The sequence below is a fragment of the Leucopleurus acutus genome (assembly GCF_964270905.1).
Source record: "Leucopleurus acutus genome assembly, chromosome: X".
NCBI lineage: Eukaryota > Metazoa > Chordata > Mammalia > Artiodactyla > Delphinidae > Leucopleurus > Leucopleurus acutus.
The window spans coordinates 117366278-117383279 of NC_139148.1; the positions used below are offsets into that span (position 1 = coordinate 117366278).

Here is a 17002-nt window from a genome sequence, read left to right on the forward strand (position 1 = left end):
TGCGTCAGCAGGCGGATTCTTAACCACTGCGCCACCAGGGAAGCCTCCACGTTCAATGTTTTTACTAACAACTCCCCTAATTCTGATCGTTGGTACATTTTCTCCATTCCTTTGTCCTACAACTTTTTCTACCCCTCTAATCCAGGAGTTAACTCGCTAAATTTCGACCTGCCTCTGCTATTGGCCAGTTAGCTGCCTTTGTTCTGTCTTGAATTGCCCCCTGCCAATCAGCAGAAGATGCAGACCTTTTGGAGCCAGGGAACTTGCACAGAAAGGCCCTTGGGGAGGCGCACACGTCTCAGCATAAACAAATGACCTCTTGTTCTCCAAAGCTCTTGAGACACAAGGAGGAAAAATAATACGCTCTTCTACTATCTTTGTCCTATGATACCTACAATACTTTCTAGGTCCAAGTACAGGCACTTTGCATTATAAGACAGCACAAGGAGCAGAAGGTAAGGGCAACAAAGAGTCTTACAGAGGTCGCAAAATAAGATCCCTGCCGCTTAGAGAAAGAAAACTTTAAGAATCTTAAGAGCAACCCCCTTTATTCCCCTCTCTTCTCCAGTTTTTTTCCCTTTCTTCCCCCTTCCCCAGACCTGCTCCGTCCAACAGAAATATAACTAGAGCCACATACGTAATTTTAAATGTTCTAGTAGCCACACACAAAAAATAGAGGGAGGGATAAATTAGGAATTTGGGATTAAAAGATGCACACTTATTATAAAATAGATAACAAGGACCTACTGTATAGCACAGGGAACTATATCCAATATCTTATAATAACCTATAATGGAAAAGAATCTGACAAAGAATAGCTATATACACATATGTATAACTGAATCACTGTCTTGTACACCTGAAACTAACACAACATTGTAAATCAACTATACTTCAATAAAAAAACTTAAGCCACAAAAAAGAAACAGGTGGAATTAATTTTAATGTTTTATTTAATGCAAGAGACTCCAAATATTATCATTTCAACATGTAATCAATATGAAGTTGGAGAGGTTTTGCATTCTTTTTACCGTGCAAATTCTTTGAAACCTAGTGTACAATGTACACTTACAGACATCAGTTTCGTACTTGCTGCATTTCAAGCGCCGAATAACCACCACACTGGGCAGCAAGGCCCAGGAATTCCCCTCCGCCCACCCTGGCAGCAAGAACTGAAGATGGCGGGGCGGTAACCCTGCTATTGGTACTAAGAGAGGCAAAATCAGGAGGACGCGAGACTCTGTGATGCTGGGAAGTTGAAACCTCTCAGGCTGCTTCCCTCCTCCCCCGCCCCCCGGACACCGCGAGGCAGCTCTGAAGGCTGCGCGCGCGAGGAACCGCCAGAACCGCGGGAAAGTGCTGGGCTGGGGATGCTGGGAGGACGGAGAGGGAGGTGGGGGGAAGGGAGGAGGGGTGAGGGGCGGTGGAAGGCGCGGCGGGGACCCGCACGCATGCGTGCTCCGCGCGCTCACAAAGCCAGCCAGGCCGTCTAGCAACCGGGCTCCGAGCCAATGTCTCGCCCGAACAAGTGGCCTTCCCTGGAGTTCTAGTCCCACCAGCCGGTCTCGGCTCCTCCCTGTCCGTCCACGGTTCTTCCTTATCATTCCCGCTTCTCCCCTCCACTGGTTCCGATCTCGTGCATGGTGTGTGTCCTCAAGCGCTGAACCGGCTCCTAGAATGTGTACTCGTGGTTTCTGCCTGGGAACCAACCTCTGTCGTCTGTGGCCCACCCTCCCCGGGCTCAGGTGGCTGCTGGGGCTGGGGCTGCTCCCGGGGCTTAAGGCCGCCCGCTGCGCGGCTTTTTATCTTCCCGCGTTGGCTCAGGTCAACTTCTTCGAGGCAGACTGAGAGACTGCTACCTGCAAGGTGAGGACTAGAGGGGGGAAGTGAGATGTGAGGGGAGGCTTCGGGTTGCAGTATGGGGCACACCGGGGTCGACCAGTGCTGGGAGCTCTCAGACTCTGACCCAGAATGCCAAAGCCCCCTCTGTGGGTGTGTTTCAGGGTCTTAATCGCTGAGCCTCGCACTTGGCGGATCCGGACCTCTCTTTTTCCTTGATCCTCTTTCCCTCCCTCTTGGCTCCTCCCCCTTCGTCTCTTTTCCTCTAACTCCCTCTCAGCTTCTCCTCCGCCCACCTCACAGCTCCTCCTTTTACGCTGTTCTCTCCGCTCCTAGTCCGCGGTCTCGGGCTTCTTCCTTTCCACTCCCTCTCGACTCCACCCCCTCCCTTCCCCTCTTCCCTCTAGGCTCCGCCCTCCCTCTCGGCCCCGGCCTCTTCCCTTATCTTGGTTCCTCTAGTTAGTTCCTGCTCCTGCCCTGTCCCGCCTACTCCCTCTCAGCCACTCCCCCTCCCCTTGGTTCCTACCTCTCCCCCTTCCAATTGGCTGCTCCTCCACCTCTCAACTCCTCCTCCATCATAACTCCTCCCCTCCCCCTCCCGCTCGAAGGTTCTTTCCTCTCCTACTCTGTGTCTTCTCCCTCTCTCCCACTTCCTCTCCCTACTGTCCCCCTTATACTGAATATAATCTGCCTTTCAAGATTCACACACTCACTAGGTCTTCCTTAGACATAGTCCCACCATGTTTCTGTCACCCCTCACTCCTGTGGTCACACACTTTTACCTCCTTAATTCTTGTTAATTCACGTTGGTTTCTCCTGGGCCCTCTCCGCAAACAGCAAGATAATATTGTTTACCTCTCAGACTTGTGAGAATAAAATGAGACAACGTATGAAAAGCACTGACAAAAACACCTGGCACCTGGTAAGCCTTAAATAAATGGTAACCATTACCATTACGAGTTTTCTCTAGCCAGAGATTTCTGGCACAATTCCTCTTCTGCATGTCCACCAAACCCCAATAATTTTTTGACTCCCTTCCTTGGCAGTCTTGTTTTTGTAACTGTAAACTCACTCTAAAAATTTTTTTTGGCAAGTAATCAATTCAAAAAGTATTAATGAATAGTAAGACTTATTTTCTGACCTCAGTTTGCCCAGTCGAGTGTGTGGGGTAATGTTCTCCTAGAAGGAACCACACAGGCATTACAGAGTTGAGAACAGTGCGAGGTGTGGTTTGACTGTAGAGTTAGCCAAGTTGAAAGTTGGGGTTTTTAGAGGCCAGTTCTAGGTGCAGCAAACTTGCTCTTAATCCTGGAGCTTGCCTTTTCCTGTGAGAAGTATTGATGGTGGTGTTTTGCGCCATGATCTTGTGAAACACGTGTAACTAAGAAATAGCATTTAAAAATTACTTTACACCTGCCTTTTCTCTGACTGGTAATACCTAGTGCTGGCTCTTTATTTCAGCAGGCTTCCTAGCAAAGAAATATAATCTTCAACGAATTTCTTTCTTTTCTTTCTTTCTTCCTTCCTTCGTTGGGTCTTTGTTGCTGCATGCTAACTTTCTCTAGTTGCAGTGAGCGGGGTCTACTCTTCCTTGCAGTGTGCGAGCTTCTCATTGTGGTGGCTTCTCTTTGTTGCGGAGCATGGGCTCTAGGTGCGTGGGCTCAGTAGTTGTGGCACATGGGCTCAGTAGTTGTGGCTCGTGGGCTCTAGAGCACAGGCTCAGTAGTTGTGGCACACGGGCTTAGTTCCTCCACAGCATGTGGGATCTTCCCCGGCCAGGGCTTGAACCTGTGTCCCCTGCATTGGCAGGCGGATTCTTAACCACTGTGCCACCAGGGAAGTCCCAAGTTGAACATTTAAAAAATTGATTTGTGGAAACTCTTAAATAAGGAAACTAGTTCCTTGTTTGTGGCATCCTTTTTCCAAGTTTGTCAGTTGTCTTTGGTTTTGCTTATTGTTTTTTTTTTCTTTTGTCGTTTAGAAAAATTGGCTTTTATTCTATTTGTCAAATTTTTATGACTTCTGAGTTTTGTGCCCTATTTGAGAGATCTTTACCATACCAGCCAAGGTTATAAAATAATTCTTCTATGGTTTTTTTTTTTTTTTTTTGCGGTACGTGGGCCTCTCACTGTTGCGGCCTCTCCCGTTGCGGAGCACAGGCTCCAGACGCGCAGGCTCAGCGGCCATGGCTCACGGGCCCAGCCGCTCCGCGGCATGTGGGATCTTTCCAGACCGGGGCACGAACCCATGTCCCCTGCACCGGCAGGCGGACTCTCAACCACTGCACCACCAGGGAAGCCCTCCTATGGTTTCTTATATTACTTCTATGGTTTTAGTTTTAACATTTAAATAAGATTAACATTTTCTGCTGTAATATATGAGAGGAGCCCTCTTAATTTTTTTTTCAGATTGGTGACCAGTTGTCTTAACACCATTTATTGATTAATCTATCTTTTTTCCACTTGAGTTGAGAAACTATGAAGGTTCTTATAAATATAGTAAGCTCCAAATATGTATTTTATTTATTTATTTTTAAATTTTTATTTATTTATTTATATTTATTTTTGGCTGCATTGGGTCTTTGTTGCTGTGCGTGGGCTTTCTCTAGTTGTGGCGAGCAGGGGCTACTCTTTGTTGTGGTGCACGTACTTCTCATTGCCGTGGCTTCTCTTGTTGCAGAGCATGGGCTCTAGGCACGCGGGCTTCAGTAGTTGTGGCTCGCGGGCTCTAGAGCGCAGGCTCAGTAGTTGTGGCGCACGGGCTTAGTTGCTCCGTGGCACGTGGGGTCTTCCCGGACCAGGGCTTGAACCCATGTCTCCTGCAGTGGCAGGCAGATTCTTAACCACTGTGCCACCAGGGAAGTCCTGCATTTTAAAATATAATTGAAATCTTATGTACTTTGTCAGTTTGGGGACTCTAGATGAGAACTATTATCTTTAATTATCTGCTGTCCTTTAGAAACCTTTGCCTATTCACCTTTATAAAACTATAACTCATATATGTTGCTATTGCTAAATTTCTGATTAGATTTCGCTAAGTGTAGATACAATTCTCTTGTTTACAGAGTTATAGTAAGGTTATTTACATGTGTTCCCAAGTGTGATAACTTTCCATGTCCTTGTCTTTAAAAAAGAAAAATCTAACCACATGGTATAGATGATAGCAGATGTTCAATCTTTTAAAAAGCAGCATATGAAATTTTGAAAAAGAATTACCCAAGTTCTGCTGTTTTAGTGATTTAAAAATTCCTGTCTGGTAAATTATCAAGAGCACAGCTGAGATCCAGGGAAGTAAGCAAAAGCGTCCTGTGAAGAGCCAGAAGAGATGTTATAATGTTCACGAACTAACTTCATGCTCTCAGACAGTCTTTTTGACATAGGCTTTTTTTTTTGGCCTTGCTGTGCGGCATATGGGACCTTAGTTCTCTGACCAGGGATGAAACCGAGGGCTCCAGCAGTGAGAGCACTGAGTCCTAACCACTGGACCGCCAGGGAATTCCCTCCATTTAAAGTTATTATAGGACTTCCCTGGTGTCGCAGTGGTTAAGAATCCTCCTGCCAATGCAGGGGATATGTGTTCGACCCCTGGTCCGGGAAGATCCCACAGGCCGTGGAGCAACTAAGCCCGTGCGCCACAACTACTGAGCCTGTGCTCTAGAGCCCACGAGCCACAACTTCTGAGCCAACGTGCCACAACTACTGAAGCCCGCACGCCTAGAGCCCGTGCTTTGCAGCAAGAGAAGTCACTGCAATGAGAAGCCTGCGCACCGCAATGAAGAGTAGCCCCCGCTCGCTGCAACTAGAGAAAGCCCACGCGCAGCAACGAAGACCCAACGCAGCCAAAAATAAAACATAAATAAATAAATAAATTTTATAAAGTTATAAAATATTGGTTATATTCCCTGTGCTGTATGATATATCCTTGCAGCTTATTTCTTTTATACACAGTAGTTTGTATCTGTTAATTCCCTACCCCTATCTTGCCCTTCCCCACATTCCTCTCCCCAGTGGTAACCACTAGTTTGTTCTCTATATCTGTGAGTCTGTTTCTGTTTTGTTATATTCATTCATCTTATTTTTTATTTTTTAATTAATTTATTTTTTTTCTTAGTGGTACGCGGGCCTCTCACTGTTGTGGCCTCTCCCGTTGCGGAGCACAGGCTCCGGACGCGCAGGCTCAGCGGCCATGGCTCACGGGTGCAGCCGCTCCGCGGCATGTGGGATCTTCCCGGCCCGGGGCACGAACCCGTGTCCCCTGTATCGGCAGGCAGACTCTCAACCACTGTGCCACCAGGGAAGCACCATCTTATTTTTTAGATCCTACATATAAGTGATATCATACAGTATTTGTCTTTTTCTGTCTAACTTATTTTACGAAGCGTAATACCCTTCAGGTCCATCCATGGTGTTGCAAATGGCAAAATTTCATTCTTTTTTATGTCCTTTTTCACATAGTTTTAACAAATCTGATCATTTATTACACACACTGAGGGCTTACCCTATAGCAGATTAGGGGGAAAAAAAGAAGGGAGAAAAGGCATAATGACAGCTGACAGCCAAAATGAAAGAGAAACTCTTTACAAAAAACAAGTTTATGTTCTTTGGTAGGGGTGGAGGGGTGTGGGTAGCAGGGGTGTAAATAGTTATCTCTTGCCATTCAGTTTTGGGGCAAATAGCTGTTCTCATCTCATTTGATACTGGAGATGTCACAGAGTCAAAGCAGGTGCAATGATTGATGCTCAAAATGACCCTGAATCATCAAGGAAGGTTAAATTGTGATCGTAATGTTTTGTTTAAGATAGGAAAGAGTGAAGTGTATTTTAGAATAATCTTATAAAAATGGTTACAATAATGCAAAAAAAAGCACTTATGCAGGTAGCTTTAATTATTTCAAGTTCTTAACTTGAGTTCCATGGACTCTAGGGGCCCTATGAAGCCTCTTAAAGCTGAACAGGGAATTTGGTGAATATGTGTGCTTTTCTGGGTTGAGGAGCCATAGCTTTCATCCTATTCTCAAAGGATTCTATAATTAAAAAAGGTTAAGAGGTAACCTTAACCTGGCTGAGGTATCTGAAAAATTTATGTATTCAAAGACCCCGATGATGCCAGATAAATGAAATGTTATGAATTTATAGCTATACTGTTTTAAAAATTTATAACTGTACTGTGTTATAAATTTATAACATTGTGCTAAGTTATAAATTTACAACTATACAGTTATAAATTGATGGGAGCAATAGACCCAATTACCTTTCACTTACTTCATTATGTATTTTGCAAGTGTTACCTTATATTACTTTGTATTAGTAATGATTTTTTTTCCCTTCTTGTAGTCATCAGTAGCACTATTTGTAAATAGATTGGACTCAGTGGAATCTGTGCTACCTTAGTATAATACGTAAGTTGTAAGTATTATAATTATATCCAATATAATTGATATAATTGTGATTAATTTATATCATAATTATGATATAATTGTGTTAAAATGTGCCTTAAGTTTTTTTGTTTTTTTTGTTTTTTCTGTGGTACGCGGGCCTCTCACTGTTGTGGCCTCTCCCGTTGCGGAGCACAGGTTCTGGACGCGCAGGCTCAGCGGCCATGGCTCACGGGTGCAGCCGCTCCGCGGCATGTGGGATCTTCCCGGACCGGGGCACGAACCCGTGTCCCCTGCATGGGCAGGCGGACTCTCAACCACTGCGCCACCAGGGAAGCCCGCCTTAAGTTTTTAAAGTTAGTGAATGAAAAACCTGAATATATTAAGAAATGTAGTGGTAATTTTATAATAAACGTAACAGAAAAAATGATTAGAATAGAGAGCTTTCAAGGTGAGACAAGTGCTTAAAAAACTAGGAAGTTGCCATACTTGACTTTTCTTTCTAAGAAAGGAAAATTATAAATTTACTACACTTTGAACTTGAAAAAATATCTTTGCAGAGTTGTATCTTATTTCTAAAATATCAAATACTAAGGTAGGTTTATACTAAGGTTTTTAATGGATGAAGGTGCTTAGTTTAGTAGTGAGTAGTTATTATAAGATTCAGTATGATCATTCATTTGAGAATAACAACAAATGATGTACTTCTTAGAAAAAATGATTGTAGTTCCCTTTGGTATTACTTTATTTATACTAATTAAGCAGAAATAAAATCAGGTCTGATTTTTATTAAAATACCAGGTGTAAATGTAGGGTGTTAGTATGAGAATTTAAAACATTACAGAGGCCTACCATTTATTTTATCTTCGACCTAAGCCATTTTACATTCAAATTTACTTAAAGGTAATTGTAGTTCTTTTCACCTAGTAACTATTTGATTTGTGAGTATGTGGGAATGTGTTTGGGGGTGTTTGTTTTTTAATTCCCCTTTGATCAGAATTGATAATTACAGTTTCTAAATGTCCCAGGTTAGAATCAGTACAGACTTTAAGCCATTGTTTCCTTATTATGTGCTTATGTGCTTATTATGTGCTTATGTGCTTATATGTAATTTGAAGTTTAATCCTAAAAAGTGTTGTTTTCTTTTTGATTGTGATTACCTGCATTACGAAAGTCAAGAGCAGTACCATGAGCATTTAAAATAATGAATTCATAATTATCAGAGGTTAAACAGTTTAAAGAGGAACATATAATGAGGTCTATAAATCATAAATAGAAAGATTCTGGGTCATATTTTTAGAAGGATCTACCATTAAAAGTGGAGAGGCTAGGGCTTCCCTGGTGGCGCAGTGATTGAGAGTCCGCCTGCCGATGCAGGGACACGGGTTCGTGCCCCGGTCCAGGAAGATCCCACATGCTTGCGTACCGCAAAAAAAAAAAAAAAAAAAAAAAAAGTGGAGAGGCTAGATAAATTATAAGGACTGATTTCTTTGCTGATTTTTTTTTTTACCTTACTTGAACCTCTTTTTTTTTTTTTTTTGACTTCTGTCAAGACTCCGGAAAGAAAAGCTCTTCTGAAAATCTTGGACAAGTACTATTTGGAGAACGAATAACATCATCTCCTTATGAGGTTATTCAGTTGATCTTATTTTAAATCTTATTTTAAAATGAATCTTCTCAAAACCGACTACATATACAGCCATCCCTCGGTATCCATGGGGGATTGGTTCCAGGACTCACTGCAGATACCAAAATCCACGTATGCTCAAGCCCATAGTCAGCCCTCCACATAGGCAGGTTCCACATCTGCAGATTCAACCAACCACGGATCGTGTATTAAATTTTACATTTGCCATGCACGGTTGGTTGAATCTGTGGGTGTGGAACCCATGGAATCAGAGTGCCCACTGTGTATTTATTGGAAAAATGTGCATGTATCTGAACCCGGGTAGTTCAAACTTGTGTTATCCAAGGGTCAACCATAATTGCACCAGAGTCTTTGCTTTAAAAGGAGGTAAAGAAAGAGGAAAGGAGGTAGAATCCGGCGTTGCCAGAAGAATACATTAATACAGTTGGCCCTCCAAATCCAAGGGTTCCGCATCTGAAGATTCAACCAACCTGGAATCGAAAATATTCGGGGAAATAAATTCCAGAAAGTTCCCAAAAGCAAAACTAGAATTTACATAGCATTTACATTGTGTATTAAGTATTATAAGTAATGTAGAGATGGTATGAAGTACAGCTGACCCTTGAACAACACAGGTTTGAACTGCGTGGGTCTACTTATACCCCGATTTTTTTCAGTATATGACCTGTGGTTGGCTGAATCCCTGCATGTGGAACCTGATTCAGAGGAACCATCTATGTAGAGGGCCAACTATAAGTTACAGGTAGATTTTCAACATCAGGGAGGGTTGGCCCCCTAACCTCTGCATTGTTCAAGGGTCAACTGTATAGGGGAGGATGTGTGTAGGTTATATGCATAATATACTCCACCATTTTATATGAGGGACTTGAGCAATGGTGGATTTTGGTATCTGTGGATTTTGATATTCTTGGGAGTTCTAGAACCAATCCTCCACTGATACTGAGGGATGACACTATATGCTCTTTAAGCTATCTGCAGTAGTTGGTGGTTCCACACAAAGGTTTTACCTTTCAAGTTTTATTTTTGCTTCATAAAAAAAGTTTAATTTTTTGTTCTTGCATATTTTGGGTAGGGTGATATGAGTAGATGTAATTGGACTCTCAGTGTCTATTGATATTGCCCTTGATATCTTAATAGATATGGGGATAGAGTAAGGATGTTTTCAAGAGCAGTCATGGTTATGAAGGCACTAACTTTTTTCTTCTTTTTTCTCAACTTCATTGAAGTATAACTGAAGTACAATAAACTACACGTATTGAAAGTATATAATTTGATCAATTTTAATATATGTGAAACCATCAGACGTTAGCTTGTTTTACAACTTTTTATTTTGAAATAATTACAGATTCACAGGAAGCTACAAAAAAATGAACAGGTAGGTCTTGTGTACCCTTTACCCAGGTTTGCCCAGTGGTAACATCTTGCATGACTATAGTACAATAGCAAAACCAGGGAACTGACGTTGGACAATGCATAGACCTTTCTCAGATTTCACTAGTTTTATATGCACTCTTGTGTGTGTGTGTATGTGTGTGTGTGTGTGTATGTGTGTGTGTGAGATGCAGATTTGTGTACACACCAGCACAATCAATACACAGCATAGTTCCATCAGCACAAGGCTCCCTCATGCTGCCCATTTTCTGTTCTTTTTCTATTTAGTTTTCAAAATTCTTTGTATATTCTATCAATAGTTATGATTCCTTTATTGCAACAGTAGTTTGCAAATAGTTTCTCCCAGTCTGTGGCTTGTGTTTTCGTCTTCTCTATAGGGTCTTTCACAAAGCAAATGTTTTAAATTTTATGTGGTCCAGTAATCAAGTTTTCCTTTTATGCATCATGCTTCTGGTGTCAAGTCTGAGAAGACTTTGCATAGCCTTAGGTCCTGAAGACTTTCTTCTAAAAGTTTTATAATTTGACTTTATATATTTAAGTCTGATCCATTTCGAGTTATTTTTTGTATAAGGTGTGAGGTCTGGGTTGAAATTCTCTTTTTTTTTTGCCTGTAGATGTGCAATTGCTTCAGTACCATTTGCTGGAAAGACCTTTTCAGCAATTTCAGTTCTTCCTCTACTTACTTGCTTTTAAATCTTTGTGAAAAAATCACTTGGGCCTAGTTGTGTAGGTCTATTTCTGGGTTCTCTATTGATGTGTTCCATTGGTCTGTGTGCTAGGCATTCGCTTTTCGATGATTAAAGTTGCACACAATTCCCCTGTGGAGTACCATTATCCTAAGAGAAAAGTGCGCCTTTGCAAGAAATGCTATCCTTTGGATGGAAGAAACATGACAGTTTAGTTCAGTTGCCAATAAGGAATTTTAGGGTTAATATTTGTATGATTTCAGGATATGAAGTGTTAAATTTTCATTGTTTATTCTTGCTTATTGTTTTCTGATGAACCACATTGGCACTTCATCTTGATAATCTCCTGTAGCTAGACTTTGTAAACAAGAGGTTTCATATTAAAAGTATCAGATATTTTATTATCACTTTTTTTGGTAACAGCTTTATTGGAGATCATTCACATACCAAATAATTCACCCACTCATAAGTATCCATTCAATGCTTTTTAGTATACTCATGGAGTTGTGTAACCAGCACTATAACCAATTTTATTATCAGTTTTAAGTGAAGGGTTGTAGATCAGGGTAGTTTTTAGAAAGCTACAGTGGATTTTATTTATTTATTTATTGGCTGCACTGTGAGGCTTGCGGGATCTTAGTTCCCCAACCAGGGATGGAACCTGCATCCCCTGCAGTGGAAGCATGAAGTACTAACCACTGGACTGCCAGGGAATTCCTGCTACAATGGACTTTTACCCCACCTTTTATAACACTGAAGAAGGCAAATTCTTCTGTTTAGTGGTGAAAGCAGTGTGTGTGTCTGTGTGTGTGTGTGTGTGTCTACTGTAATCATTTTAGGTATGAACTGAAATGCAGAGGAGATAGTGCTGAGAATGATGGCATACTGAAGTCTCTGAAGAAAAGTTTTATTTGTAAGATAAAGTGCTTGTTTTGTGACAGTTGATTTATACAATTTAGTCAAATCTCTTAATATTTTTAATTTTCTTTCTTAATAGTTTTAACAAGACAGAAACGTGTAAAAGTTTGTGTAAAATCTTATGATACAGCAAATGAAAATCAAAAGAAAAAGCTGTCCATCTTTGTCTCTTGTAATAGTCTTTATTTTAAAGTTTTTTTTTCTCTTTTTTTCTGCGGTACGTGGGCCTCTCACTGTCGTGGCCTCTCCCGTTGTGGAGCACAGGCTCCGGACGCGCAGGCTCAGTGGCCATGGCTCATGGGCCCAGCCACTCCGCGGCATGTGGGATCTTCCCAGACCAGGGCTTGAACTTGTGTCCCCTGCATTGGCAGGTGGGTTGTTAACCACTGCACCGCCAGGGAAGCCCAAAAACTGGATTTCTTGAAGAGAGGAATATAACTGAATTATCAACATCAGTGTTGTGTTTGGCATCTGAAATCACATGACTTAATTTTTCACTTCCTTTCAGAAGTAGTTTTAATAACTATTTAATATCTACTGAAATTGTATACTATTTTTTGTGACTTGAGTTTGATTAAAAATCTGAACTTAAATGTATGTAAGATGATGTTAGTATTGCTTGATTTGAAATGCTTTTTAAATCTTTTCCTTAAAAATATTTATATTTAGGATTATTGATAATATGCCAGTGATATGGTGTCGTGATATGGAAGATGGAAAAAAGTACTGCACACCAGGATTTCCAATAGGATGTTTTATTACCCAACATGGCATGTCGAAAGATGCTTGCATTATCCATGTAAGTATTGAGAACTTACTACAGAAATATAAGAATGTTGGGGCTTCCCTGGTGGCGCAGTGGTTGAGAGTCTGCCTGCCGATGCAGGGGACACGGGTTCGTGCCCCGGTCCGGGAAGATCCCACATGCTGCGGAGAGGCTAGGCCCGTGAGCCATGGCCGCTGAGCCTGCGCGTCCGAAGCCTGTGCTCCGCAGCGGCAGAGGCCACAACAGTGAGAGGCCCGCGTACCGCAAAAAAAAAAAAAAAAAAAAAAAAGAAATATAAGAATGTTGCTTCATTTACAATTTGCTTTCTATTATAGCCACTTAACAAACATGAATGGGACACCTACCATCTTCTCGGTTTTGGGCTAGGTGTTGGGGATACAAAGACAAGTGGTCCCTGCCCTCTAGAAGTTCACAGTCCTATGTAGGGAGATAGACTTGTAAGCAAATCGCTGTGATAAAATGTTATGTGCTAGGAGACTAAGGGGCAGTGAGGATATAATGGAGGGAATGAAAAAGTATTTGTCAGATGAATGGGTGGGTGAGCATTTCTAGTAGGGAAATCAGTGTGGTCCAAAGCTTGGCAGTCTGAAACAGCATACTGTGATTGGGGGACTGTGAATAATCGAGTGTGTTTGTGACGTAAGATTTGTGGTTTGGGGGGTGCAGGTAGAGATGAAGCGCAGAAGGGGGTTGGGGGAATTCCCTGGCGTTCCAGTGATTAGTACTCCATGGTTCCACTGCAGGGGGCCCGGGTTCAATTCCTGGTTGGGGAACTACGATCCTGCATGTTGAGCCGCAGGGCCAGAAAAAAAGTGGGGGGCGGGTAGGCAGAAGCCAGATCATGGCAGGAGGTCCTGTATGCAATGGTAAGGAAAATAGCATTGAATGCCTGTTATGAGCCAGGAGCAATGTTATATCACTCTATATACAGTGACTAATTTAACCCTTAGAATAGCCCTGTTGCTAGAATCTACTACTGCTGTTTTACAGATGATGAAATTCAATCTCAGAGACGGTAAGGGACATGACTAGGGCATACCGCTAGTAAGTGGCAGACATAGGACTCCAACTCAGATCTTTTTAATTTTATTTATTTATTTTTATTGGGGTATAGTTGCTTTACAATGTTGTGTTAGTTTCTGCTGTACAGCAAAGTGAATCAGCTATATGTATACATGTATCCCTTTTTTTGGATTTCCTTCCCATTTAGGTTACCACAGAGCACTGAGTAGAGTTCCTTATGCTATACAGTAGGTTCTCATTAGATATCTATTTTATACACAGTATCAATAGTGTATATATGTCAATCCCCGTCTCCCAATTCATTCCACTGCCCCCTTTCCCCCTTGGTATCCATACGTTTGTTTGTTCTCTATGTCTGTGTCTTTATTTCTGCTTTACAAATAGGTTCATCTGTACCATTTTTCTCGATTCCACATATATGCGTTAATATACGATATTTGTTTTTCTCTTTCTGACTTACTTCACTCTGTATGACACTCTCTAGGTCCATCCACCTTGCTAGAAATAACTCAATTTCATTTCTTTTTTATGGCCGAGTAATATTCCATTGTATGTATGTACCACATTTTCTTTATCCATTCATCTGTCAGTGGACATTTAGGTTGCTTCCATGTCCTGTCTATTGTAAATAGTGCTGCAGTGAACACTGGGGTGCATGTGTCTTTTTGAATACACCCAGTAGTGGGATTGCTGGGTCATATGGTAGTTCTATTTTTAGTTCTTTAAGGAACCTCTATACTGTTTTCCATAGTATAGTGGCTGTATCAATTTACATTCCTACCGACTGTGCAAGAGGGTTCCCTTTTCTCCACACCCTCTCCAGCATTTATTGTTTGTAGATTTTTTTGATGGTGGCCATTCTCACCAGTGTGAGGTGATACCTCATTGTAGTTTTGATTTGCATCTCTCTGATAATTAGTGATGCTGAGCATCTTTTAATGTGCATCTTGGCCATCTGTATGTCTTCTTTGGAGAAATGTCTATTTAGGTCTTCTGCCCATTTGTGGATTGAGTTGTTTGTTTTTTTGATATTGAGCTGCATGAGCTGTTTATATATTTTGGAGATTAACCCTTTGTCAGTTGCTTCATTTGCAAATATTTTCTCCCATTCTGAGGGTTGTCTTTTCGTGTTGTTTATGGTTTCCTTTGCTATGCAAAAGCTTTTAAGGTCCCATTTGTTTATTTTTGTTTTTATTCTCATTACTATAGGAGGTGGGTCAGAAAAGATCTTGCTGTGATTTATGTCAGAGTGTTCTTCCTATGTTTTCCTCTAAGAATTTTATAGTGTCCGGTCTTACATTTAGGTCTTTTTTTTTTTAACATTTAATTAATTAATTAATTTTATTTTTTGGCTGTGCCGTGTGTTAGTTGTGGCATGCGGGCTCTTCATTGTGGGCATGTGGGATCTTTCATTGTGGTGTGCAGGCTTCTCTCTAGTTGTGGCATGTGGGTTTTCTCTTCTCTAGCTGTGGTGCACGGGCTCCAGGGCACATGGGCTCTGTAGTTTGTGGCACACGGGGTCTCTAGTTGAGGTGCATGAACTCAGTAGTTGTGGCCCGAGGGCTTAGTTTCCCTGCGGCATGTGGGATCTTAGTTCCCCGACCAGGGATCGAACCCATGTCCCCTGCATTGTGAGGCAGATTCTTTACCACTGGACCACCAGGGGAGTCCCTACATTTAGGCTTTTAATCCATTTTGAGTTTGTTTTCGTGTATGGTGTTAGGGAGTGTTCTAATGTTATTCGTTTACATGTAGCTGTCCAGTTTTCCCAGTGCTACTTATTGAAGAGACTATCTTTTCTCCATTGTATATTCTTGCCTTCTTTGTCATAGATTAGGTGACCATAGGTGTGTGGGTTTATCTCTGGGCTTTCTATCCTGTTCCATTGATCTATATTTCTGTTTTTGTGCCAGTACCATACTGTCTTGATTACTGTAGCTTTGTAGTATAGTCTGAAGTCCAGGAGCCTGATTCTTCCAGCTCCGTTTTTCTTTCTCAAGATTACTTTGGCTGTTTGGGGTCTTTTGTGTTTCCATACAAATTATAAAATTTTTTGTTCTAATTCTGTGAAAATTGCCATTGGTAGTTTGATAGGGATTGCATTGAATCTGTAGATTGCTTTGGGTAGTATAGTCATTTTCACAATATTGATTCTTCCAATCCAAGAATGGTATATCTCCCCATCTGTTTGTGTTCTCTTTGATTTCTTTCGTTAGTATCTTATAGTTTTTGTTCTAATTCTCTGAAAATTGCCATTGGTAGTTTGATAGGGATTGCATTGAATCTGTAGATTGCTTTGGGTATTATAGTCATTTTCACAATATTGATTCTTCCAATCCAGGAAAGGTATATCTCCCCATCTGTTTGTGTTGTCTTTGATTTCTTTCATTAGTATCTCATAGTTTTCTGCATACAGGTCTTTTGTCTCCTTAGGTAGGTTTGTTCCTAGGTATTTTATTCTTTTTGTTGCAATGGTAACTCAGATCTTTTTATCTTGGAAGTCTCAATCACACTGTTTTTGAAATCTGTCTTGTGGTTTTCAAACTGTTTTCTACTGGGCCCTAGGGTAATAGAAGTGTCTTGGGGCTGCCATGGAGGCTGAATCGGCATGGAAGGGCTCAACCAGGGCAGCATTGCTTATAATCTGTGTTACATGTGGAGACTTGACGTGGTTCAGCAATGGGGATGAAGGGGGAGACTCGATGTGGATCAGCAGTGGGGATGAAGGGGAAGGGAGAGAGAGGAGCAGAGGATGCCTGCCAGGTTTCTGTTTTGGTGTCTAATTGGTGGTGCCCTTAATTGTTTCTGTCCAGAGAAAAGGGCAGTGCTTCTTGAATTTCAGTCATTCATGCACCACCTTGTTGATTTTTGCCACATCTGAGGCACCTGTATTATTATTTATCTGTCGTTTTTTTCTGGCTGCGCCGCACGGCTTGTGGGATCTCAGTTCCCTGACCAGGGATTGAAACTGGGCCCTGGCAGGGAAAGCCCAGAATCGTAACCACTAGGCCACCAGGGAACTCCCTATTTATTCATAATTTAACTTAAATTTATTTAGAAGGAAATTACAGAAATGACAGGCTTAGTGTACTACTTATATATTTTATTCATCTATTTTCAAGTAACTAGATTAAAAAGTAGAGTACAGATTGTTATTTCACCTACTACCTAAAATTATCTCTTATATCCCCAGTGATATGTATTTCTCACAATGGGAAACATTCACATAGGGAATGTGGGAGGAAAAGCAGCAAACAACTGCTTAATTGATAATTCTTTTAAAGTAAGGGAAAAGTGGCAGAAGGCAGGAGTTAATGAGTAGGAGAAATTTGCATT

General features: G+C 41.5%; 1 pseudogene across 1 annotated transcript in view; it reads left to right on the top strand.

Moving 5' to 3' along the window:
* Positions 1-1677: 1677 nt before the first annotated feature.
* Positions 1678-17002, top strand: part of LOC309978642 (transmembrane 9 superfamily member 2-like) — a 98144-nt pseudogene continuing 82819 nt past the window's right edge. Inside the window, exons 1-6 of the transcript in view lie at positions 1678-1866; positions 7172-7227; positions 8737-8850; positions 11936-12006; positions 12460-12464; positions 12526-12655. The product of the transcript in view is annotated as a transmembrane 9 superfamily member 2-like (transcript). The remainder of the gene's footprint in view (positions 1867-7171; positions 7228-8736; positions 8851-11935; positions 12007-12459; positions 12465-12525; positions 12656-17002) is intronic.